The sequence below is a fragment of the Erinaceus europaeus genome, chromosome 2 (assembly GCF_950295315.1).
Source record: "Erinaceus europaeus chromosome 2, mEriEur2.1, whole genome shotgun sequence".
Taxonomy (NCBI): Eukaryota; Metazoa; Chordata; class Mammalia; order Eulipotyphla; family Erinaceidae; genus Erinaceus; species Erinaceus europaeus.
Genome location: NC_080163.1, coordinates 132,748,763 through 132,774,121, shown reverse-complemented (window position 1 = coordinate 132,774,121; position 25,359 = coordinate 132,748,763). Strand labels below are relative to the sequence as shown.

General features: G+C 40.9%; 1 protein-coding gene across 1 annotated transcript in view; it reads right to left on the bottom strand.

Annotated features, from left to right (window-relative positions):
- Positions 1 to 25,359, bottom strand: part of GLG1 (golgi glycoprotein 1) — a 117,434-nt gene that overhangs the window by 72,150 nt on the left and 19,925 nt on the right. The window lies entirely within an intron of this gene.

Here is a 25,359-nt window from a genome sequence, read left to right as displayed (position 1 = left end):
TAACTCCAATACCACTTTATTGAAGAACTGTTGACTTACAAGATGATGATGATGATGATTATTATTATTATTATTATTTTAATAGAACAGAGAGAAGGAAAGAGAGTTAGAGACACATCACTGAAACTTCCTTCTGTGTGGTGGGGCTGAGACCAAACCTGGTCATGCACACAGCAAAGCAGCACATTATCCAAGTGAGTTAATTGTGGGGGGAAGGCAGCTCTTAAAATCCACAAAGTGGGGAGTTGGGCTGTAGCGCTGCAGGTTAAGCACAGGTGGCGCAAAGCACAAGGACCGGCATACGGATCCCGGTTCGAACCCCGGCTCCCTACCTGCAGGGGAGTCGCTTCACAGGCGGTGAAGCAGGTCTGCAGGTGTCTATCTTTCTCTCCTCCTCTCTGTCTTCCCTTCCTCTCTCCATTTCTTTCTGTCCTATCCAACAACAACAACAATAATAACTACAACAATAAAACAACAAGGGCAACAAAAGAGAATAAATAAATAAAATAAATATTTTAAAAAATAAAATAAAAATAAAATAAAATCCACAAAGTATGTGGTCCAGGAGGTGGCGCAGTGAAAACGCTTTGGACTCTCAAGCATGAGGTCCTGAGTTTGATCCCCGGCAGCACATGTGCCAGAGTGATGTCTGGTTCTTTTTCTCTCTTCCTAACTGTCTCATAAATAAATAAAATCTTAAAAAAAAAAAGAAATCCACAAAGTAATATTTGATATACATGTACAAAAATATATATACCATGCAATAAGATGTTCAATCAGGCACACCAAAGCAAAGGACTCTGGGGGAGAAGGGGCAGGGGTGGCAAGGGTGTTGGGATCCGTCCCAGTGTATGATGGTGGAAAAGCGTCTAAGAGTGGTCTAGGAGGTGGCACAGTGGATAAAGCATGGGACTCTCAGGTATGAGGTACTGAGTTTGATCCCTGGCATATACCACCCCCTACATTTACCAGAGTGATGTCTGGTATTCTGTGTCCTCCTATCCCTCTCAGTAATAAATAAATACTTTAAGGGGGGAGGGTGCTTAATAGGGGTGAGTGTTTTGCAGACACCTATCATCAGAAAATGAGAAATTAAACTCATGATCCAATAACTGTATTGTAAACTAAAACTATCTGGAAGAAGGAAAAAAAGAAAAGGATGTTCAACCATTATCCATTTGACAATGTAAAGGGATACTTATACTTATCGTGTTGACTTAAGGGGTCATATGAGCAGTTAGAGGACAATGCTTAAACTATAATTTACTGCTGTAAAAAATACTATAGAGGGCTGGGGAAGTAGTATAATGGTTATGCAAAAAGCTTTCATGACTGAGTTACCCAAGATCCCAGGTTCAATCCCCAGCACCACTATAAGCCACAGGTGAGTAGTGCTCTCCTGAAGGGGGGGGTAGTAGTTGTAGTACATAATGACTGAGAAAATGCTCAACTGGCAGAGCACAGGATTTGCATACTCAAGGTTCCTTATTAAATTCCTAGCACCTCATATGGTAGAGTTGTGCTCTGGCTCTCTCAACCCCACCTCAAATGAAATAAAGAAATCCTTTTTTAAAAGGCTCATTAAGAAAAAAACTAGGGAGTCAGGCTGTAGCGCAGCGGGTTAAGCGCAGGTGGCGCAAATCACAAGGACCAGCATAAGGATCGCGGTTCGAACCCCGGCTCCCCACCTGCAGGGGAGTCGCTTCACAGGCGGTGAAGCAGGTCTGCAGGTGTCTATCTTTCTCACCTCCTTTCTGTCTTCCCCATCTCTCTCCATTTCTCTCTGTCATATCCAACAACAACAACAATAATAACTACAACAATAAAACAACAAGGGCAACAAAAGGGAATAAATAAAAATAAATGTAAAAAAAAAGAATATTTAAAAAAAGAGAAAAAAAAAAAAAACTAGTGGTCCAGGAGGTGGTGCAGTGGATAAAGCATTGGACTCTCAAGCATGAGGTCCTGAGTTCAATCCCCAGCAGCACATGTACCAAGGTGATGCCTGGTTCTTTCTCTCTCCTCCTATGTTTCTCACTAATAAATAAATAAAAATATTTAAAAAAAAGAAAAAGAAAAAAACTAAACATGGTCGAGGAGGTGGCGCAGTGGATAAAGCATTGACTCTTAAGCATGAGGTCCTGAGTTCAGTTCCCGGCAGCACGTGTACCAGAGTGATGTCTGGTTCTTTCTCTCTCTCCTCCTATCTTTCCTATGAATAAATAAAATATTTGGGATGCATTGGATCGACCTTCCCGTGGTGCATCCCGTGAGTACCCATTCATTGGGGAAACTGACGATCCTTCCTAGCCGACTGAATCCACATGGATCCCAGTCACTTTCAAAGCCAGCAACACGCAGCTCCTGCCAGCTTTCAAGCTGTTGGTCCTGCTCTTCGAGTCCTCCAACTTAATGTTGAGGGCCTGTCCTTTGCCAAACGCGTTCTCTCTAATAAAATATTGAAGAAGAAAAAAAAAACTAATTTGTACCCATATGTCATTAACTGAGTTGTAAACCGTTAATCCCTCCCAATAAAAAAAGGAAGAACGGTGGGGGCAGACGATAAGTCAAGCATGTGCTTGAGTGAGATCCTGGGTTCAAATCCTAGTACTACATGGGAGTACCACAGATAGCATCAAGGGAATTCTATGGACAGTGCAGTGCTGCTACAGGGTCTCCTTTTCTCCTCCCTCTCCCCTTCCCTGAAGTAAAATGAAAAGGTTGGTCTGGGAGTACCTACACTGCAGAAAATAACAGCAAACACAGAAAACATACTGGTATTCTCCTATATTTAATATGGGTCAGATTATGTAAATACTTCTTTGTAGTAGTGCTAAGCTTACACTTCCTGGGCATCTAGAAAACTTAATTCATGAGCTGCTTGAGATGCACACACAGCATATTTATTGCACATCTCTCAAGTAAAACCTTAGACTACATTATCCTGGGGTCAGGCGGTGGCGCAACTGGTTAAGTGCACACATTACAGTGCACAAGGATCCAGGTTCAAGCCCCTGGTCCCCACCTGCATGGGGAAAGCTTCATGAGTGGTGAAACAGTGTTGTAGGTATCTCTCTCTGTCTCTCTCCCTCTCTATCTCCTCCTCCCTTCAAAATTTCCCTCTGTCTCTATTCAATAGTAAATAATAAACAAATTCTATAAAAAAAATTTTAAAAGACTGTATTATCCTGCTTAAAGTATGTTCTTCAAAGGTGGAGTCTGACTTTTCAAAATTATTCATTTATTTTGCCTCCAGGGTTATTGCTGGGGCTTGGTGCCTGCACTACGAATCCACTGCACCTGGCAGCCATTTTTTCCATTTTATTGGATAGGACGGAGAGAAATTGAGAGGGGATGGGAGGGGAGAGAGGGAGAGAGAAAGACAACTGCAGACCTGCTTCACCTTTTGTGAAGCAGCAGGCCTACAGGTGGAGAGCTGGGGGCTCAAACCGGGATCCTTGAGCGGGTCCTTGCAATTTGTACTATGTGTGCTTAGCCAGCTGCACCATTGCCCAGCTCCACTTTTTTTTTTCCTTATAGACAGAGGTGTAGAGAGGGAGGGAGAAGGGGTGAGAAAGAGAGAGAGGGAGGGACTACAGCACCAAAGCTTCCTTCAATGTGGTGGGAGCTGAGCTCCATCCTGGATCGTATGCATGGCAAAGCATCACACTATGCAAGTGAGCTGTTTCACCAAACCTTAAGATGGAATTTTTTTAGGTGTTACCTGTATTTATTTGGTTTTTTATTTTTAATTTTTATTTATAAAAAGGAAACACTGACAAAAACCATAGGATCAGAGGGGTACAACTCCACACAATAACCACCACCAGAACTCCGCATCCTATCCCCTCCCCACCAGCTCCCCACCTGCAGGGGAGTCGTTTCACAAGCGGTGAAGCAGGTCTGCAGGTGTCTATCTTTCTCTCCCCCCTCTGTCTTCCCCTCCTCTCTCCATTTCTCTCTGTCTTATCCAACAACGATGACAACAATAATAACAACAAAACAAGGACTACAAAAGGGAATAAATATTTTTTAAGAAAGATATAAAGATGGTGCAAAGCACAAGGACCGGCATACGGATCCCGGTTTGAACCCCGGCTCCCCACCTGCAGGGGAGTCGCTTCACAGGCGGTGAAACAGGTCTGCAGGTCTGTCTTTCTCTCCTCCTCTCTGTCTTCCCCTCCTCTCTCCATTTCTCTCTGTCCTATCTAACAACGACAACAACAATAATAACTACAACAATAAAACAACAAGGGCAACAAAAGGGAATAAATAAATAAAATAAATATTTAAAAAAATTAAAAAAAAAAAAGAAAGAAAGATATAAAAAGCCTGACATCTGATATGCAGATGGATCCAAGTTATTGTCTGGGGAGATGATGTCATGATGTTTTAAAATATTTATTTATTCCCTTTTGAAGTCTTTGTTGTTTTATTGCTGTAGTTATTGTTGTTATTGATGAGAGGAGAGAAAAGAGGAAGACAGAGAGAGGGAGAGAAAGACAGACACCTGCAGACCTGCTTCACCGCCTGTGAAGCGACTCCCCTGCAGGTGGGGAGCCAGGGGCTCCAACGGGGATCCTCACACTGGTCCTTGCACTTTGAGCCACATGAGCTTAACCCGCTGTGCTACCTACCACCTGACTCCCCTTAAGGTGGAATTTCATCTCTTTTATCTTTTTATTTATAGCGCCTAGCATAGCTAGCTAACACATAGTGGGTGATCATTAATATTTGTTTCATCATAGCTAAACAAAGTTATTGAAAATTAAGAGTCTACGTGGGTAGATAAATCTATCAATATAACTTACTTACTTTTGGATACAGACAGAAACCAAGAGGAAAGGATGGAGATAGGGAGAGAGGCACTTGCAGCAATGCTTCACCACTTGCGAAACATCCCCCCTGCAAGTGGGGACCAAGGGCTTGAACCTGTGTCTTTGTAGACTATAATGTGTATGATCCACCATGTGTCACACCACCTGTCCTCAGTATAGCTTTTATTTTCAAGAGAATCACCTATTTTTATATGGAAAGTCTTACAGGTAATTTAATAAGATTTGGATGAAGGTCACAATGTACTAAATAACTGCTACAGTATAAAGCAGACCAAGACAAGCAGAGGGAGTTATTTGGAAAACACAATTCAACAAAGAACAAATTTTTCAAAAGAAAGAAAAGTCGTTAGTCCCTCCTATCTGTAATGTTCTAAGCTCTTCCCATGACACAGAACTACTACACACTTCATTCAGCCCATCTTCCCACACCTAAATTAACACCTAAGCTGAGTGTTTGTAAAATCCTTTCCTTTTGATAATCTGGTCAGGAGAGAAGTGTGAGTAGGATGGGGAGAGGTTGATAGATACCAAGATTGTGTGTGCAGGGCCTGCTTGGCCATACATATGACCTAAGTTTGGACACCCAGCCAGCACCCACCATGATGAGGGGAGTGGCTAGATGCTGTGGTCTCTCTGCCTCTTTCTATTTTTACTTGAAAAGGTTCACCTAGAGGAGCCAGGTTGTGGCACATTTGATTGAGCACACATGCTACAGTGTGCAAGGACCCGGGTTCAAGCCCCCGGTCCCCACTTGCAGGGGGAAAGCTTTGTGAGTGGTGAAGCAGAGCTGCAGGTGTCTTTCTGTTCCTCTCCCTCTCTATCACCCTCTTCCCTCTCAATTTCTGGCTGCCTACATCCAATCAATAAATAAAAATGATAAAATAATTTTTAAAAACTAAAAAAAGAGGGGGTCGGGCGGTGGCGCAGTGGGTTAAGCGCATGTGGCGCAAAGCGCAGGGACCGTCGTAAGGATCCCGGTTCGAGCCCCCGGCTCCCCACCTGCAGGGGAGTCGCTTCACAGGCGGTGAAGCAGGTCTGCAGGTGTCTGTCTTTCTCTCCCCTTCTCTGTCTTCCCCTCCTCTCTCCATTTCTCTCTGTCCTATCCAACATTGAATTGCGTCAACAAGGGCATTAATAATAACCACAACGAAGCTACAACAAGGGCAACAAAAGGGGGGGAAAAAAGTGGCCTCCAGGAGCGGTGGATTCATGGTGCAGGCACCGAGCCCAGCAATAACTCTGGAGGAGGAAAAGAAGAAGAAAAAAAAAAAAAAACTAAAAAAAGAGTTCACCGGGAGCAATGAAGAGAGAGAGAGTTTTTTAAAGAATGGAGAAAAAAGGGCACAATGATGAAGGGGGCTTGGTATATAGGGGCACTAAAATATTTACTGAATATATTATAAAAGACACATACTTTCTCTTGTTAAAAAAAAAAAAATTCAAAAGCTTTATTTCAGAAGGGGGCCAGGCAGTGGTGGACCAGCTGAGTGCACATATTACCATACACAAATATTCCAGCCTTCGATCCCCATCTACAGGGGGACACTTCACAGCAATAAAACAGGTCTGTAGGTGTCTCTCTCTTCTTTCTCCCTCCCCTCTCAATTTCTCTCTGTCCTATCAAATGAACAGAAAGAAAGAAGAAAAAAAAGAAGAAAAAGGAAAAAATGAAAAATCAGCAGCCAGGAACAGTGGGTTTGTCATGCAAACACCAAGACCCAACGATAACCCCGGTGGCAGTAAAAACGATAACTAAATAAATAAGGAATGGAAGCTTATTTCAAAAACTGAGTAATAGATTTCTTGAAATACTTGAGTATGTGTTTACATAATGTGGCCAAATGGTAAAGCTGGAAAGGAACTGGAAGTTTAATTGACAGGAGACTGAGGTATCCTAAAATCTTAGTATTCCTTGATCAATATGTTGGCTTTAGAAAATAAGCATACTACAACAAGTGCAACAAACTGGGAAAAATAGCCTCCGGGAGCAGTGGATTTGTAGTGCAGACACCGAGCCCCAGAAATAACCCTGGAGGCAAAAAAAAAGATAAGCATATGTGGGTGGTGGTGCACTGGATTAAGTGCACATACTATGAAGCACAGGGATCCACAAAAGGACCTGGTTCAAGCCCCCGGCTCCTCACCTGCAGGGGGGTGCTTCACAAGCAGTGAAGCAGATCTGCAGGTCTCTATTTTTCTCTCTTCCTCTCTATTTTGCTTCCCCCCCCTCCAATTTCTCTCTGTCCTATCCCAAAGAAAAAAAAAAAAAAGGCTACCAGGAGCAGTGGATTCATAGTGCAGGAAAACGAGCCCCAGGATAACACTGGAAGCAAAAAAACAAGTAAATAAATAAATAAATTCAACAAGGGAAACAAAAGGGGAAATAAATATAAGAAATTAAATTAAATTAATAAATAAATAAAATAAGCATATAGGTGGTAGCAGCTCTGTGCTTCAGGCCAGGCAATGTCTCCAGTGTGTGGGTTTCTTAGTGTAACATCAGTCATACCATATGGTGCTGCTTTTACTGGCATGGGCAAGACAGAAGCTGCCAACATTAAATGTGCTATTTTGGACCATGAAACGTGATAAATCCCAAATTTAAGACATAGGAATTTATTTAATTAAAAATTATCTTAAGATTTCAAAAATATTGGACTTTTATAATTCAAGGCTCAAGTAACGGTTCTCACTCTTTCAAAAACAGGAAAATGATTTACACAAAAGTCAAGAGATGAGAAATAGCTTGGCAGCAATTTTCTGCAGGAAAATTAAGGATTTAAACAGAGTCTCTTTATAGTTACATCATAAATATAAAGGAGCAGTGAATAGAAACAGCTTATGGAATACTACATTTTCAAAAAAACAAATAAGGGCAGGAGATGTGTGAAGCTGAAATGCAGTACACTGATAAGATGAAGCCTGTGGTCCTTTTCAGCCACTTTTCCAAGTTCTTGCCTAATGGTGTGCCTCCAGCTATTCAAACAGGTTGATGAAATTTTTCAAGTCAAAGAAATCTTAGAAATATTCATGGTGAGTCTAATGGACAAACTAACTCTTAAGAGTTCAGTCCTATGAACAATTAGGTCCAGATCTAAAACCAGCACTTTGTTTTTGAAATACTATTGACATATTGAAGCTGGTGATATTGAGTTAAGGAAAGCAACTTTTTAGTTTCTCTGCTTGCTTTAATGCTAGCCTTTCCTTCAAACTTGCTCCTCTTTTTCTAATTAGGTTAACTGTAGGTAATAAAAATAGCTTTTAGTTTGCCCTGAGCTGGTAAAATGGGTTTTATGAGCTGCTTTATATAAGGCAAGAAATTTTTAAGATTAGGACTAGGTTGAATCTGAAATTCTAAGTAAGGACTCCATTTTCCTGTCCACCCAATAACTTGAAAAATACAAATTATGTAGAGTAAGATGAATTATAAACTCAACATAAATGTAAAGAGGACTCTAGTCGAGATACTCGTGATTCATAAAGTACATCAGTATCAGCATCTGCAAATTCTTCTTAATCAATCACACTGAAGATGGTACCCAGCAATTTATATTTGAACCAGGGTTCCAGATGACATGATCTATGCCCAACTTTAAGAACCAGCAAGCTAAGACTACTTGGACAAAAAATATAGAGATATATAGGTATATAGGTATAGATGGCCGGGGGTGACCAGGATACTGTTCAGCTCTGATACAAGGTGGTGTCAGTGGTTGAACCTGAGTCTTCTGGGGTCTCAGTCATCAAAGTTGGTGCTCTAACAGGCTGAGCTATCTCCCCAAGCCATATTAGAGCTTTGATGTAACAAAGTCAAAACTATAGGGGAGAAAAAGGAGGGTGGCGTCGTCACTCCACCCCACCCCCTCCCACACACATACCTTTTTAAAAGACAAAGAGGCAGAGAAAGACTGTGAAAGAGCACAGCACCAAAGCTTCCTTCGGTGTAGTAGGAGGTGGGCTCAACTTAGGTTAAGCACAGAGCAAAGCAGCGAAACTATCCAAGTGAGCTACTGTGCTTGCTTGGAAGGCTTTTATTTAAAAAATACTTTTGGGGGGCCAGAAGAGTAACTGTCATGCCAGGGTGAGACCCCAGTACCACAAGGAAGCACCAGAACAGCAGGGGAAGCTCCATGGGTGGTAGAGAAGAGGGAGAAGTATTTCTTTCTTTCCCCCTTCTCTTTCTTGCTACAGAAAACAATGAACAAATTGGGAGGGGGTGGTAAGCGTGTTAGTTCATGGTGCGTGATGGTAGAGATGGGCCTATGTTCAGAGTGAGAGTGTTTTGCAGACACTTATCTTGGGAGATGAGACATAGTACTAATGTATCAACAACTGGACTGTAGACTCTTAACTCCCCAATAAAATGGAAGGATGGAAAGCAGGAGGGAGGAATGGGAGGAGGGAAGGAGGGAGAAAGAGAGGATCATCCCAGCAAGACTGCTCATGGTAGTACAGTTGCATGCATGAGGCTTTGGGTTTATTTCCCTATATCAAAGAGAGGTGAGGGGAGTCGGGCGGTAGGTAACACAGAGGGTTAAGCACGTGGAGCAAAGCGCAAGGACTGGCACAAGGATTCTGGTTTGAGCCCCCGGCTCCCCACCTGCAGGGGAGTCACTTCACAAGTGGTGAAGCAGGTCTGCAGGTGTCTATCTTTCTCTCCCCCTCTCTGGCTTCCCCCCCTCCATTTCCTTCTGTCCTATCCAACGACATCAATAATAACTATAACAATAAAAAAGTAAACCCCAGAAAAAATTAAAATTTATGAGATAGTCACTTAAAAGTCAGGTGAGGCTTCAGTAGATAATCATAAAAATAGACAGGAAAATAACTACTCTATGGACAGGAACTTGTAGAATAAAACTACCTTTCGATAGATTTATGTTATTAATATTCATTTCCTCAGTTTGTAAATTCAAGAACATCATAGGCACTTCAAGCTCTTTGTTTACAAGAGAAACTAGTAATAGGCACTGTTTATACTTTTATAGTATTTTGTGGTGGAATGGGGAGGAGGAGAAGTTATAACTGCTTGGAAATACCAACTTGATGAACTATTCTCACTTAATGATCACTGTAGTGGTTTTAAAAAGATGCCCAAAATCTTCAGTTTCTCCATCTTTGTAAACATGGTAAGATCACTATATTCCCCAAATCATAGTCTCGTCTTTGCTTAGTGGCTCTGTTCCAGATTATTAAAATGTGAACAAGAGGGACCAGGTGGTGGTGCACCTGGTTGAGTGCACATGTTACAGTGCACGAGGACCCAGGTTCGAGGCCCCGGCCCCCACCTGCAGAAGGAAAGTTTTGCAAGTGGTGAAGCCGGGCTGCAGGTGTCTCTCTCTCCCTCTCTATCTCCCCTACCCTCTTGATTTCTGACTGTCTCTATCCAATAAATAAAGATAATAAAAAAATTTTTTTAAATGTGAACAAGAACAATCACTCATGCTGTGAAAGAATTCACTATACAGAACAAAAAAATTAATTTAAAACATTTCTATTTCTTTTATTCTTCAGCTCTATTAGTACATTTAAAAAGGGCTATTCTAAGGACCCGCATAAGGATCCTGGTTCAAGCCCTGGCTCCCCACCTGCAGGGGTGTCGCTTCACAAGCGGTGAAACAGGTCTGCAGGTGTCTATCTTTCTCTCCCTCTCTCTGTCTTCCCCCTCCCCTCTCCATTTCTCTCTGTCCTATCCAACAACAATGACAACAATACTAACTACAACAATAAAACAACAAGGGCAACAAAAGGGAATAAATAAAAAAAATATTTAAAAAAATAATAATAATAAAGGGCTATTCTCTGGAGAATAATTGCAACTGTTTTTCTGCGTCTGTGTAAAATGATCATGTAAAAACATCAAGATAGTTATCAATCTGTGTTAATCAGTTTCTGTAGTATAGTGACAAAGTGACAAAATCATCTGTTTTTTTAATTATCTTTATTTACTTATTGGATGGAGACTGCCAGAAATTGAAAGGGAAGGGGGTGATAGAGAGGGAGAGAGACAGAGAGACACCTGCAGCACTGCTTTACCACTCGCAAAGCTATCCTTCTGCAGGTGAGGATTGGGGGCTCAAACCTGGGTCCTTGTGCACTGTAACATGTGCGCTCAACCAGGTGTGCCACCACCCGGCCCCGTGACAAAATTTTCTAATATTACAGAAGATCACAGTGATTTATTACCAGAGCACTGTTCAGCTCTGGCTTATGGTGGTGTGGGGGATTGAACCTGGGACTTTGGAGCCTCAGGTATGAGAGTCTCTTTGCATAACCATTAAGCTATCTACCTCGCCAATGATAATGATTTTTTGCTATTTAATTTAATTTTTATTTTATATTTTTAATTTTTATATATTTATTTTCCCTTCTTGTTGCCTTTATTTTATTGTTGTAGTTATTGTTGTTACTAATGTCGACACTGTTGAATAGGACAGAGAGAAATGGAGAGAGGAGGGGAAGACAAAGAAGGGAGAGAAAGATAGACACCTTTAGACTACCTGTGAAGTAACTCCCCTGCAGGTGAGGAGCTGGGGGCTTGAACCAGGATCCTTACACCAGTCCTTGTGCTTTGCGCCGCCTGCGCTTATCCTGCCGTGCAACCGCCCAACTCCCCTAATTTTTACTTTTTATTAGTGATTTAATAATGATGGATAAGATTGTAGGATAAGAGGGGGATAACAATGATATTTTAAAAGGCTCTTGTTAGAACCTTCCTCTGTGACGAGAACCAGAATGATTTCTTGGTATTACACCTCATTTACCTTGGTTTGAAATACATAAACAGCATGTTTACATTTTGCTGTGGAACATATGCTATCATTTCACATTTCCCTGAGCTAGTTACTAAAATGTGTTCTGCAAGAATCCTAAACCATACAAAAGAATCTCTTTTGTAAGAGGCTGTTTGCCAAATGAAGGCCAAAAAAAAAGGGGGGGGGAGCAGGATGATGGAATTAAGCAACAACAGGAACCTATTGTTTACATCATCACTTCACTGCACTGGGCTGACAAACCCCACCTCCCTTTGTCAATTACCTATGGAAAGAAGCAGAGAAGCAGGGGAAGAGAGGAAGAAGCCACTGATGCTTCCTTCAACACAATGGGGGCCATGCTGGAACCTGGGTCATGTCGCATGGCAAAGCAGCACCCACAAACACAAGAACACACACATATATTGGGTTGTTGGAAAGTCATGACGCATTTTTGCATAGAAAAAGATGTCATGACTTTTCCAGCAACCCAGTATTTTCCAGCTCTAAAGTATTTTTTTCTTAATCTTCATTTTCTGCAGTAGGATTAAGTCACAATGACACGATAGCCTCTTTCTGAGAACCCTAACATTCTAAGGAAACATATTCAGACATTTTGGTAGAAAATCTCTAAATTAGAGCTCATGTATTATTTTGCTTATAGGTGACAGCTTTGAGTGTGAGTATCATTCTGAACACATATCAAGAGCTACATGCTGGGAGTCGGGCAGTAATGCAGCGGGTTAAGCGCATTTGGCGCAAAGCACAAGGACCAGCATAAGGATCCCGGTTCGAGCCCCTGGCTCCCCACCTGCAAGGGAGTCGCTTCACTGGCGGTGAAGCAGGTCTGCAGGTGTCTGTCTTTCTCTCCCCCTCTGTCTTCCCCTCCTTTCTCCATTTCTCTCTGTCCTATCCAACAATGACTCCAACAATAAAACAAGGGCAACAAAAGGGAATAAATAAGTAAATAAATATTAAAAAGAAAAAAAAAAGAGCTACATGCTACAATTTTAACCACCTGGCTGAGGGACTATTTGCCAGGTTTCTGCAATGTAAAACAACCCCCCTTCTCCCACCTTTCTGGTCTACTTTTGGGGAAGTTTGTCAACAGTAATGAGGGGGGTCAAGCTCTACCTCTTGGGTTATAAATTATGTATAATTCTTCTGTTCAGGAACAGTCTCTTCTCTCCCATTTATTTCACAGGACTGGCTTTTGTCCCCACAACATCTAATATAAGAATATGCAGAGGAATAAAAACCTGCCACCATAAAATGTCATCTCTGGGAAAAGGTTAATTTCATGGGAGGGATCTACCCCCAAAGCACACTTATGTGGCTGGTGGCTGGGGCGTCAAGCCTGGGCTGTTGCATGTGGTAATACGTGCACTCTACTGGCTGAATTATCTCCCAGTTCCCCTCCCTTCTTTTTTTTTTTCAAAGTTCTCTACATCAGCAAAGCTATTTGAGATTATGTTGAGGGTCACATGGTGAGTTACTTAACATTTCTGGGTCTCTCCCAGGTATGCAGAGGTCTGTATGTTAATAAATTTCTCTTTACTTTCTCTCTCAGCGATCTACTTTATGCTTCTTTGATTTCTTCAAGCATCTGAAGAATTCAGAGGGGTATAGAATAATTTCTTTTTTTTTTTCTGGCTCCAGAGTTATCTCTGGGGTTTGGTGCCAGCATAGAATAATTTCTTAGGTGGGGAGATAACATAGTAGTTATGCAAAGGAATGCTTATGACCGTAGTTCCAAAGTTCCAGGTTCAATCCCTTGAGCTACCTACCATAAACCAGAGCTGAGCAGTGCTCTGGGGGGAAAAAAACTTTTTTCCTTTCCATTTATTTCCACCAATGGAATCAAGAAAGGAATAAAATCAAAAAGTGCATTATACTGAAATGCAAGTACACGAATGGAACTTGAAAATATATTCATAATAATAGGGTTAAATTAAAGATGTGAAAATGCTAAATGTCTGGAGTCTGATAAATATTAACACATAATTTTTTATTGGAGATCAATGTTTTATATTCAACAGTAAATACAATAATTTATATATGCACCATATTTCTCAGTTTTCCACATAACAATATAACCCCCACTAGGTCCTCTGCCATCCTTTTAGCACATAATTTTATAATTCAATGTATTTTGAATTATTCAATGCATTAATAACCCCAACTTAGCTTTGTAGTGACTATCTCAGCTGACAATGATCTTAGGCATAATTAATTCTGCAAAATATAAATATCAGTGTTGAATTTAATGCATAATAAACTAAACTGATGCTGAATAAACATACATGAAGAGTGGTCTGGGAGGTGGCACAGTGGATAAAACATTGGACTCTAGGGTGAAGGGTAGATAGCATAATGGTTATACAAAAGACTCTTATGCCTGAGGTTCCTAAGTCCCAGGTTCAATCCCCCACACCACCATCAGGCAGAACTGAGTAGTGCTCTGATAAAGGAATAAAATAAAATAAAATAATTTGAAAAAAAATATTGGACTAAAGCATGAGGTCAAGCACATGTACTACAGTGATGATGCCTGGTTCCTTCTCCTATCTTTCTTCTAAATAAATAAATAAATAAAATATTTTTAAAAGCATGTCCGGATGTTAAAAGGTACATGTCAAATCATGAAAGGGGCAATAATTTTAACCCTAACGGAGAGATAAATCATTTAGTAGGCCACATGCTTTGCCATGCACTCAGCCCCAGTTTGAACCCTGGCACCATAGGGGCCATGCCATGGCACCGGGGGGAAGCTCTGTCTAAATGAACCCAGGAATGGTGAGATCACATTTATGCAACTGAAAAAACAAACAAACAAATAATCTTTTGCTATTATCCATTACAAGATTCAACAAGTAGGGATAAAAAATAACAATTGGGAGTTGGGCGGTAGCGCAGTGGGTTAAACGTACGTGGCACAAAGCACAAGGACTGGCAAAAGGATCCCGGTTCGAGTCCCCAGCTCCCCACCTGCAGGTGAGTCACTTCACAAGTGGTGAAGCAGGTCTGCAGGTGTCTATCTTTCTTTCCCCCTCTATCCTGGTATAAAAGGAATATAATAGAACACAGGTTGTGGAAAGGACAAGTGGCACCAATTTCCATAATTCACTAGAGACATTTATCTGGCCAGGTAAATCTTGGAAACCAATGAAGCACACACCCGAGAATATGACAGACTCTTAACTCTCGAAAGGGGGAAGCCCCTGGGGAGATGAGAAGATCATGGGAGGGACCCCCACTCCAAGTAGCTCTGGAATATATCCTCATACACTGGCAGCAATTTGATCTTGATAACATAAGAGGGGGGAAAAGTGTTTTATTCATTAATGCAATACCATATGGCCTTGGTACCAACTAGGTAACAGCTTAAATTGGCCTCTAAATAGAACAAGGGATTACACCCTTGTTTTACAATTATACCTTTTCTGTAGAAGAGGAAAAAAAGATGAAATTCCTTATGTACAACCCTTTTTTTTTTAATGCAGATCTACAAAATGAGCTCTCTGTCCCTCACCAGTACTCAGAACCCTGATTTTCTAGACAGTCTGACACTTACAGCAGGTGCCAACTTCACCAGCTCCAACCCCATGAGCCTATTTCAGTGAATCATGGTTCAAGTCTTTCTGTAGTGCCTCTGATAGTCACAAAAAGATTTCCCTCAGAATAGTGATGGATAAGGTGTGCACTGACACCTTTCTTTTTTTTCTTTTTTCTCTGACACCTTTCTTGAGGAGATGTGAGACTGTAACCCTATTAGCGGTGATAACAATCTTATAAATCACCATTTCCTCAATAAAGTGATGGGGGGGGGGAAGACAATCATTTGCTAAGCGTTAAGAAAAACTGCCATTTCTCTAGCTAGAGCCATGTGTAAATATAGTAGAAACAAATAAGATGTAATCTTTTTTTAGTGGAAGAAAAAATAGGAAGCTTATAAATTAAATGATATCCTGGGGGCCGGGTGGTGGCAAACCTGGTTGAGAGGACATGTTACAATGCTCAAGGACCCAGGTTCAAGCCCCCAATCCACACCTGCAGGGGGAAAGCTTTGCAAGTGGTGAAGCAAGGCTGCAGGTGTCTCTCTGTCTCTCTCCCTCTCTATCAATTCCTGGCTGTCTCTATCCAATAAATAAAGATAATTTTAAATAAATTTTTAAAGAAAGTAAAAAACTTAGGTGATATCCTTTCCTTCCTTATTTATAGATTTGGATCAGAGGATGTCAAATTATAACTGCTTTGCCGCACACACATATGGAGACTTAAAAAAATGACTCGCCATAAAACAAACTGAATAGTAAGACAGATGAATTGCTGAATTAACATAACTACAAACTAAACTTGGTTTAAAAGTTTTTTTTGTTGTTGTAATTATTATTGTTGTTGTTGTCGTTAGGACAGAGAGAAATGGAGAGAGATGGAGAAGATAAAAATAGACACCTGCAGACCTGCTTCACCGCCTGTGAAGGCTCCCCTGTAGGTGGGGAGCCAGGGGCTCAAACCGGGATCCTTTTGTTGGTCCTTGCGCTTGGTGCCACGCGCTTTTAACCCGCAGGCCCGACTCCCGATTTAAAAGTTTTAAACGTATGTTTCACTAGACACATCAAAACTCATAAGTGTGGGGAGGGTGATCTACCCACCCAGGCACTACAGCTGCCATTAGATAAGTGTTATATTAATCACTTTTTCCAGACCAACTCTGAATATCTGTATTGGTAAGCGCTCAATTTTCTGCAACCCCAAAGACATCTAACCAACTCAAAAATCCCAAAGATAATAAATAATGTTTTGGTTGTGTGTGTGGTGTGTGTGTACACACAAGTCCTGTGTCTGATGTATGGCATGCAAGTGATTTTTTAAAATATTTACTTTATTTATTCCCTTTTGTTGCCCTTGTTGTTTTATTGTTGTAGTTATTATTGATGTCATCGTTGCTGGATAAGACAGAGAGAAATGGAGAGAGGAGGGGAAGACAGAGGGGGAGAGAAAGATAAGACACCTGCAGACCTGCTTCACCGCCTGTGGTGCGAGGACTCCCCTACAGGTGGAGAGCCGGTGGCTCAAACCGGGATCCTTACTCCGGTCCTTGCACTTTGTGACTCTGGCGCTTAACCCGCTGCGCTACCGCCGGTCTCCCACAAGTAACTTCTTTTAATCAATAAAATGTCTTTCTGTTCACGAGTGGTGAAGCAGGGCTGCAGGTGTCTGTCTCTCTCCCTCTCAAATCTCCCCTTCTCCTCTCAATTTCCCTGTCTCTATCCAGTAATAAATTAGATAAATAATATTTTTAAAAAATTCACTGAGGGCAAGCTAAACAGGCTTTCTAGTTTATGTTCTATGGTATATTTAGCAAAATCATCACTAACATAAAAGACCAAGCCTCAGGCCATCTGTTCACTAATAGTAACAGATCAGGATATTGTGTTACTCAAAACACTCTTGTGTTAACTGTTCATTTTCCTAAACTGTTCTGCTGAATGATTCTTATTCATCTAACTCAATACACAAATCTAAGAATTAACATGACATCCAAAGCAAACAGTTCCTAAATGACAAAAAATGTCTAGAATAATAAATTTTGGCTACAACATAAATAAGAAAAAGTGGAATAAACAGAAACCATAAGAAAATAATATAGTGGTCCGGGAGGTAACACAGTGGTAAAGCTTTGGACTCTCAAGCATGAGGTCACAAGTTTGATCCCGGGCAGCACATGTGCCAGAGTGATGTCTGGTCCTTTCTCTGTCCTATCTTTCTCATAAATAAATAAAATCTTTTTAAAAAAAAAAGAAGAAGAAAAAAGAAAATAATGCATTTAACAGGTTATATAAATGAGTAGATTATGAACCTTCTTGATTTTAAGATATATCATTATTTTTTAGTAATCACTGTGGGTAAAGGTATGTCATAAAAATTAAGCCACATTGCTCAACAATTTGTTTGGCTTCGTATGTTAACTCTCTTTTCAGTCACCAGGTTCCAGATGCCATCAGGATGCCGGCCAGGCTTCCCTAGACTGAAGACCCCACCAATGTGTCCTGGAGCTCCGCTTCCCCAGAGACCCACCCTACTAGGGAAAGAGAGAGGCAGACTGGGAGTATGGACTGACCAGTCAACACCCATGTTCAGTGGGGAAGCAATTACAGAAGCCAGACCTTCTACCTTCTGCAACCCACAATGACCCTGGGTCCATGCTCCCAGAGGGATGATAGAGAATGGGAAAGCTATCAGGGGAGGGGATGGGAAAAGGAGATTGGGTGGTGGGAATTGTATGGAATTGTACCCCTCCTACCCTATGGTTTTGTTAATTAATCCTTTCTTAAATTAAAAAAAGAAAAAAACTACTGCAAAATATATACCTGAAAGCAGAAGTACACTAGAGTTTGCAGTGAGTACCTCCCTAATACTTCCTCTCCACTATTCCAAGCTTTGGGTCCATGATTGCTCAACAATTTGTTTGGCTTCGTATGTTAACTCTCTTTTCAGTCACCAGGTTCCAGATGCCATCAGGATGCCAGCCAGGCTTCCCTGGATTGAAGACCCCACCAATGTGTCCTGGAGCTCAGCTTCCCCAGAGACCCACCCTACTAGGGAAAGAGAGAAGCAGACTGGGAGTATGGACCGACCAGTCAACGCCCATGTTCAGTGGGGAAGCCATTACAGAAGCCAGACCTTCCACCTTCTGCAACTCACAATGACCCTGGGTCCATGCTCCAAGAGGGATAGAGAATGGGAAAGCTATCAGGGGAGGGGGTGGGATATGGAGATTGGGTGGTGGGAATTGTGTGGAGTTGTACCCCTCCTACCCTATGGTTTTGTTAATTAATCCTTTCTTAAATAAAAAAAATTTAAAAAAAGAAGTTAAAAAGCAAAAAAAAAAAAATTAAGCCACAGGAGTTGGGCAGTAGCACAGCAGGTTAAGTACACGTGGCACAAAGCACAAGGACCGACTTAAGGATCCCAGCTCAAGCCCCTGGCTCCCCACTTGCAGGCGAGTTCCTTCATAAGCGGTGAAACAGGTCTGCAGTATCTTTCTCTTCCCATCTCTGTCTTCCCCTCCTCTCTCCATTTTTCTCTGTCCTATCCAACAACAACAACATCAATAACTACAACAACAATAAAAACAAGGGCAACAAAAAGGAAATAAATATTTTAAAAGTTTTTTTAAAAATTGGGGCCAGGTGGTGGCACACCTGGTTGAGAGCACATGTTACAGTGCAAAGACCCAGGTTTGACCCCCTGGTCCCCACCTGCAGGGGGGGAAAGCTTTGCAAGTAGTGAAGCAAAGTTGCAGGTGTCTCTCTTTCTCTCTCCCTATCTCCCCCTACCCTCTCGATTTCTGACTGTTTCTACCCAATAAATAAAGATAAAAATTTAAAAAAAATTAAGCCACACAGGGAAAAAAAAAATTAAGCCACACAAGGGCAACAAAAGGGAAAATAAATATAAATTTTTTAAAAAAAAATTAAGCCACACCTTGATCTCAAGGATGTTAAAGTGAAAATAAAAATATTTGGGGATTAATAAAAATCAAATGGCAGGCTAGGCGATGACTCAGCTTGTAAAGTACATGGTCGTACTACACAGGAGGACTTGGGTTTGAGCCCTCGCATCACTACAGATAGCACCAAGGCAAACTCCACAAAGAGTGGAGCAGCACTGTGGTATCTCTCCTATTTTTGATTCTAAAATAAAAATAATTTCTTTGGGTTTTTGCCTCCAGGGTTATCGGTGCTCTCTGCCTGCACTACAAATACACTGTTCCTGGAGGCCATTTTTTCCGTTTTTTTGTTGTCGTTGTTGTTACTGTTGAATAGGATAGAGAGAAATCAAGAGAGATGGGAAGGTAGGGAAGGGGAGAGAAGCGACCCCCCTGTAGGTGGGAGCCAGGGGCTCGAACCGGGATCCTTATAAATGTCCTTACACTTCGTGCCATGTGCGTTTAACCTGATGCGCTACTTCCTGACACCAAAATCAAAATATTTTTTAAAGAGGCCAGGTGGTAGAGCAGCGGGTTAAGCACACGTGGCCCGAAGCATAAGGATCCCGGGTTCGAGACCCCGGCTCCCTACCTGCAGGGAAGTCGCTTCAAAGGCAGTGAAGGAGGTCTGCAGGTGTCTGACTTTCTCCCTCTCTGTCTTCCCTCCTCTCTCCATTTCTCTGTCCTATCCAACAACAACGACAGTAATAACAACAACAATAAACAAGGGCAACAAAAAGGGGAAAAAATAGCCTCCAGGAGCAGTGGATTCTTAGTGCTGGCGCCGAGTCCCAGTGATAACCCTGAAGGCAAAAATAATAATAATAATTTTTTTAAATGTAGCCAGGAGCAGTGGAATTGCTTGTACCACCATCACCATCACTACTACCACCAGAAATGAACTAACTACCTTAACTAAGATTACAGTGTAGGGGTCTGGGGAGTGGTGCAGAAAATAAAATGTTGGACTCTCAAGCATGAGGTCCTGAGTTCAATCCCTGGCAGCACATGGACAAGAGTGATTATAGTTCTTTCTTTCTCTCCTCCTAGCTTTCTCATTAAGAAATAAATTAATTTAAAAAAGAGAAAATGAATTGTTCATTTGATTTTTAAAAAAGATTACAGTGTAATGCATACACATTTGACCTTAGTTAATAAAAGTTCATACCAACTACTACGAGACTCAGATTCAGTGAGTTGCTATTAAATAAAGAATATCAGGCGGGGGTGGGGGGTAGGTAGTACAATGGTTATGCAAACAGACTCTCATGCCTGAGGTTCTGTCAAGTCCCGGGTTCAATCCCCCACACCACCATAAGCCAAAGCTGAGCGGCACTCTGGTAAAAAAAAAAACAAAAAATATGGAGCTGGGTGGTGGTGCACCCAATGAAGTGTACATATTACCATGCACAAGGACCTAGGTCCAAGGCAGGAGGTAAGCGCAGAGGATAAAACATTGGACTCTGAAGCATGAGGTCCTGAGTTCAGTTCCTGACAGCACATGTACCAGAGTGATGTCTGGCTCTTTCTCTCTCCTCCTATGTTTCTCATTAGTAAATAAATAAAATCTTTTAAAAATAATAATTAATTAAAAAAAGAGATTAGATATCACACCCCTGGTTAAGCGTTAATTGCACATATCAGTGCACAAGGACCAGGGCTCAAGTCCCTGGTCCCCACTGGCAGGGGAAAAGCTTCACAAATGGTGATGCAGTGCTGTAGGTGTCTCTCTGTCTCTTCCCTTCTCTATCACCTCCTCTCCTCTAAATCGCTATCTCTATTCAATAAGTAAATAAAATAGAAAAGAGAGATTAGAGCAAATGCTTCTTCTAACTGAACATAATAATTCAGAAGTATTTTAGAGGTCCAGAAGGTGGCCTGTGGATAATGTGTTGGAAACCTCAAGCATGAAACCCAGAGTTTGATCCCCAGAAGTAGGTATCACAGAGTGATGCTCAAGTTCTCTCTTCTCTTGTTTATAGATTGCTAAAGAAGAACTTATAAACTATTTGCAAAAACCTCCATTGTACAATATATACTATATACTAAGACAAATTTATTCTATAAGAGGACATATATTTTTAAAATGAGGACATACCACTCTCACCTTCAGAGTTATACAAAATTGACTATAGACTGTTATGTGGTCCACGGACCATAGTTTGCCAGTCTCTGTGATACAAGTGGACGTTCCATAAAATAAAATTGCTTTAGAAATTAGAGAACAAGACAGAGAGAGGAAGAGGGAGGAACACCACAGCAGTAGGGCTTTCTCTGGTACCACTGTACCTCCTATGCAGTGCTGGGGCTCAGCCTGGGCTCTGCGCTTGGCAAGACACACATCCATCCCAACGGTGAATTGTCTCTTCAGCCCTATTGGCAACTATTTTTTAGTACTGAATCTCTTGTCTACGGCCATACCACCCTGAACATGCCCGATCTCATCTGAATCTCTTTATTTTTTTAATTAAAATTTTAATTTATTGGATAAAGACAGAAATCAAGAAGGATGGGGAAGATAGTGAGGGAGAGAGAGACAGAGACACCCGCATCACTGCTTCACCACTAACAAAGTTTTCCCCCTGCAGTTGGGGACTGGGGGCTCAAACCTGGGTCCTTGCACATGTGTGCTCAACCAGGCTCAACACCACCACCTGGCTCCATGACAATTTTTTTTTATTTGATTTATTTCTTGACAAAAACAGAGAAGTAGAGAAAGAGAACACAGTACCAGAAACTTCATCAATGTGGTGGAGGCCAGACTTAAACCTGAGTTGCATACAGGGCAAAGCAGTGTGCTATCCAAGTGAGCTATTTCACTAGACAAACAATCTCCCCCAAGATTTATTTTATTTTTACATATGAGGGAGAGAGTTTCATGTGATGTAGAAAGTGATGTAGAAAGTGAGAGTAAGACTCTGGAACATGCAGCATTGGGGATCTCTAACTGGGAGCTTCAGGCATGCAAGACTAGTACTCTACCAGTTGAGCTATTTCCCTGGCCATAATGACAAAACTTTTTTTTTAATTTCTTTATTGGGGGATTAATGCTTTACATCCGACAGTAAAATATGTAAATGCATACCATTTCTCAGTTTTCCACATAACAATGCACACACACCCCAACTAAGTCCTCTGCCATCATGTTCCAGCACCTGAATCTTCCCCCACCTCTCAAGTCTTTTACTTTGGAGCAATACACCAACTCCAGTCCAAGTTCTGCTTAGTGTTTTCAACTTCTGATCTTGTTTTTCAACTTCTGCCTGTGAGTAAGATCATCCCATATTCATCTTTCTCTTTCTGACTTATTTCACTGAACATGATTCCTTCAAGCTCCATCCAAGATGGGCAGACAGAGGCGAAATCACCATTTTTAATAGCTGAGTAGTATTCCACTATGTATATAAGCCACAACTTACTCAGCCACTCATCTGTTATTGGACACCTGGGCTGCTTTCAGGTTTTGACTATTACAAATTGTGCTATGAACATAAGTACACACAAATCTTTTTGGATGGGTATGTTTGCTTCCTCAGAATATAGCCCCAGAAAAGGAACTGCAGGGTCATTTGGTAGGTCCACTTCTAGCTTTTTGGACCAACTTACATTCCCACCAGCAGTGCAGGAGGGTTCCTTAATAACAAACTTCTTAATGGTCCTGTCCTAGGATACCCATTGGTCTCAAATGGTGCTGCAAATAGTCTGCTCACTGGCTGAAGCCCTTTTTGATACAACCATTGTTCCTTCCTTTCTTATTAAGTGAGAACCTAAGTCATGTGGTAAATTGTGGGTGAATATTATTACAAACCCAAAACTTAAGGGTAATAATAAGAATGTGGTGATTACTCAAGCAGAAAATGAAAAACAAGGTCAGAAAGAAAACACAAGTAGAACCTGAAATGGAATTGGCGTATTGCACCAAAGTAAAAGACTCTGGGGTGGGTGGGTGGGGAAAATACAGATCCAAGAAGGATGACAGAGGACCTAGTGAGAGTTGTATTGTTATATGGAAAACTGGGAAATGTTATGCATGTACAAACTATTGCATTTACTGTTGAATGTAAAACATTAATTCCCCAATAAAGAAATTAAAAAAAAAAAAAAGAAGAATGTGGTGATTATCATGTCACTCTCCCCTGCTCCTATCCGTGGAGCTTACCCTCGAGTGGAGGAGGTAGCTACTAAGTAATCACAAAAATAAATAGACAATTATAACTTGCTAAGTGTGGTGAAAAAGAGGAGCGGTATGCAGATATTTGTCCAATCAGGGAATGGAGCGGGGATAGATAGCATGTTTATGCAAACAAACTGTCATGACTGCGGCTCCTAAGTCCCATGTTCAATCCCCATACCACCATAAACCAGAGCTGACCAGTGCTCTGGTTTAAAAAAAAAAGAATCAGGAAATGTTTTCCTGAGAAAATAATGATTAAGCTTAAGGAAAAATAGAATTCATCCAGGTGAAGAAAAGTCAAAGTTCAAAAGCCAAACTGTGAAGCTACTTTTAACAGTACTTTAATTATTAGTTTGTATTTAATTTGAAACAGCCAAGCAATCAAAGTGGTTTCCAGTAAGAGGATATAAATTTGGAACTAAGCTTTAACTAGATCTAAATTTTAAAGTTATTTAGCTTGAAGGCTATAGTTGGAGAAAGGTTGAGGCCTCTTGAAGAATGTGTAAATGGAAGAGTATGGTTCCAAGGACTGAACTGTGGGGAATGCTCACAATTGAGGGTTAGAAAGAAAGTGGTTGAGAATTACAGAGCATGGAAGAAGTGGTTGAGAATTAAAAGACGATTTAGAAGAGTTTAGTTCTAGAGCCAAGGAGGGTAATTTTAGCGTGGGAGCCAAGGAATGGGAGATTTAAAAGAAGGTGCAAGTAAGCTCTACCAAATAGAATAATTTGGTTAAGATTAATGACTGAGAAGGGAAGGAAGAAAGAAAAAAGACTAATGACTGAGATACAAGCAAGGTTTTGATGTTTGTTTTTCCTCTCCCCTGTAAAACAGAGTCAGGACAGTTTCTGTAGAATCTAGATTTGGGTTATTGGGACTATTTTACTCTTTCAGAAGTATGATGGTGACAAGAGGTGACAACATTTGGAGTGGAGGGCAGCCCAGTTAAATATAGCTTTTTCAAGATTAAGGAGATCTATTTTAGTTTAAAGCAAAGAGAAAGGAGTCATATCAGGAAGAAAGCTTGGAGCTGCTTGAAAGAAGTACAGATAGTGGTAGAGATAGAGGATGTAAACACTAATAGAGAAAGGGGATTTTAATAAATTCTATTTCAGGTATTACTCCATGACCTCTACCAAACCCCAAAGGAACTAAATCCTTACGGGTGGAAAACCAGATATACTACTATATTATGACATTAAAATATTTGTTAAACAATAGTATATGATACAACCAAACAGCTTAGTTTCTAAAGGTATGTTATTTTCCAAGATGAATTTCACTGTAAAAGTCAGTGAAAAAAAAATATTAACAAATGTTTAAAAATCCTAACTTTCAAAATATTTATAAAAATTCTAAGGTTTAGTCCTATGCTTGCATAATTTTACATACAGTATAATACAAAGAATATTCTTAACTGAAATATTGCATTATTAAAGTTAGACTCACTCTGGGGTCAAGACAAATAGCATAATGGTTATGCAAAAACTTTTTCATGCCTGAGGTTCCATAGCCCCAGGTTCAATTCCTTGTATCACCATAAAACAGAGTATAGCAGTGCTCTGGCAAAAAAAATAATAATCTAATAAATAAAATAAAATGCAAACATTGCTCGGGCTATGGAGGCGGTGCAGTGAGTAGGTGCTGAGCTTGAAAGTATAATGTCCTGAGTTAAATTCCTGACATTCCATATGTCAAAGTGATAATCTAGTTCTCTTTCTCCCTCTCTAGATTGTGCTAATATATAAATAGATAAAATTGTAAAGACTTTATAACAGGGACCAGGTGGTGGCGCACCTGGTTGAGCATATATACACGTTCCAGTGAGCAAGGACTTAGGTTCAAGCCCCTGGTAACCACCTGCACGAGTGGTGATGTAGTGTTGCAGGTGTCTGTCTCTTTTCCTCTCTATATTCCCCTTCCTCCTAATTTCTGGCTGTCTCTAACAAAAAAAGATAATAATAATTATAAAATTTTTTTTTAAGTTTACCAGGAATTAAATGGGCTTTACTTCATGAAAAAAGGAAAGGGGCTTATACCAGTGGTGAAGCAGGCCTGGAGGTATCTCTCCGTCTCTTTATCTCTTCCAACTTCCCTCTC